A 1978-nucleotide genomic window follows, 5' to 3' on the forward strand; every position below is an offset into this window, starting at 1 on the left:
TAGCAGATTCACGTTCAATGCACTTCAAGCATGGAGGACCAAATTCTTCCTGAGAAGCGCTGATTTGTTGAGCAAGTAATGAATCACACTCCTTCCGAACATCTTCATAAGTCACTCTTAGCTTTTCAAGATCTTGCTTTCTTTGAAGAAATTCACATGAAAGCTTCTCATGATCAGATAAGAGAGTGTTATGATGACCTTGAAGGTTGTCAAACCTAGACTGAAGTCTCTGAAGATTTTCAGTCAAGGTTTTAGTGCAATCCATTTCTTCACCCAACATATCATCACTTTTGTCTAGCATGTTTTGAACCTTTTCAAAAGCCTTTTGTTGTTTTACAGCAATCTTAGCAAGTTTGGAGTAGCTGAGTTTGAGGTTTTCATCAGATTCATTCTCACTTGATTCAGAGGAGGGGTATTTGAGTACCTTGGCACCTTTTGCCATGAAGCAATAGGTGGGAGCGTAGTCATCATTGTTTCCATCAGCCGTGTTGGTGAAGCCATTTTCTTCAGAGTTGAAGATGGACTTGCTGACGAAGGCAGTAGCGAGAGCCAGGCTCGCCACACCAGACTCAGACTCCTCAGATGCCTTCTCTTCCTCATGTTCCTCAGATTCAGCCTTAGAGTCCATTTCCTTGCCAATGAACGCCCGAGCCTTCTTGGAGCTACTCTTCTTGTAAGACGAAGACTTCGAGAATTTTGATGATGAAGATTTTGAGGATTTCTTCTTTTTCTTCGCATCATCAGAACTGTAATCCTTGTATTTCTTCTTCTTTGATTCCTTTTCCCACTAAGGACAATCTTGAATATAGTGTCCAGGTTTCTTGCATTTTTGACAAAGCCTTTTCCTGTAGTCACTGGATGAGGAATCAATGCTCCTTGAGGATTTTCCAAAGCGACCACGTCTTGAGAACTTCTGGAATTTCTTCACGAGCAGTGCTAGATCATGGCTCAGTTCTTCTGGATCACCAAGGCTACTACCAGAATCTTCATCTTCAGATTCAGACACTGCCTTGGCCTTCAGGGCACGTGATCTTCCATAGCTCGAACCATAGAGATCTCTCTTCTCAGCAAGCTGGAACTCATGAGTATTTAGCCTCTCGAGGATATCAGCGGGATCAAGTGACTTGTAGTCAGCACGTTCTTGTATCATATATGCCAGAGTATCAAATGAGGAATCAAGCGATCTCAACAATTTCTTCACCACCTCATGGTCGGTGATGTCAGTGGCACCAAGTGCTTGAAGCTCATTTGAGATGTCAGTGAGGTGATCGAAGGTCTACTGAACATTTTCATTGTCGAGTCTTTTGAACTGGTTGAAGAGATTGCGAAGAACATCAACTCGAGAGTCACGTTGTGTTGAGACTCCTTCATTGACTTTGGACAGCCTATCCCAGATAAGCTTAGCAGTTTCCAAAGCACTCACTCTTCCATACTGTCCTTTGCTCAGATGGCCACATATGATATTCTTCGCTTGAGAGTCGAGTTGCTTAAATCTCTTCACATCAGCAGCATTTAGAGAAGGTGTGACTGAGGGAACACCATTTTCCACAACATACCAGAGATCGTTATCAATTGCCTCAAGATGCATTCGCATCTTATTTTTCCAGTAGGGGTAGTCTGTCCCGTCGAAGGTAGGACACCCATCAGAGACCTTGATCATACCTGCGGTGACATAACTAAAACTCCAGGTGGTTAAACCAAAATCACACAGAACAAGGGAGTATGCTCTGATACCAATTGAAAGTGCGTTATATCGACTAGAGGGGGGTGAATAGGCGATTTTTATGAATTCTTCACTAAGGAATTTGCAGGTGAAGAAATTCCTTAGCGAAGAACTATTAGCAGCGGAATAAGTACTCAAAAGTAAACATAACAGAACACAAGCATAGTCATCATGATGAAATGAAGACAAGCACATAGTACAGAAAGCGTAAACACAGGATAGCACATGATGAAGACAAACAGACTGAAGAAATTG

General features: G+C 42.4%; 1 pseudogene; it reads right to left on the bottom strand.

The window, feature by feature from the left end:
* Positions 1-215: 215 nt before the first annotated feature.
* LOC147975726 (uncharacterized) lies at positions 216-1663 on the bottom strand (annotated as a pseudogene).
* Positions 1664-1978: the final 315 nt, after the last annotated feature.

Source organism: Triticum urartu, chromosome 4A (genome assembly GCF_056163025.1).
Source record: "Triticum urartu cultivar PI428250 chromosome 4A, HENAU_Tu73, whole genome shotgun sequence".
In the NCBI taxonomy this organism is placed as follows: Eukaryota; Viridiplantae; Streptophyta; class Magnoliopsida; order Poales; family Poaceae; genus Triticum; species Triticum urartu.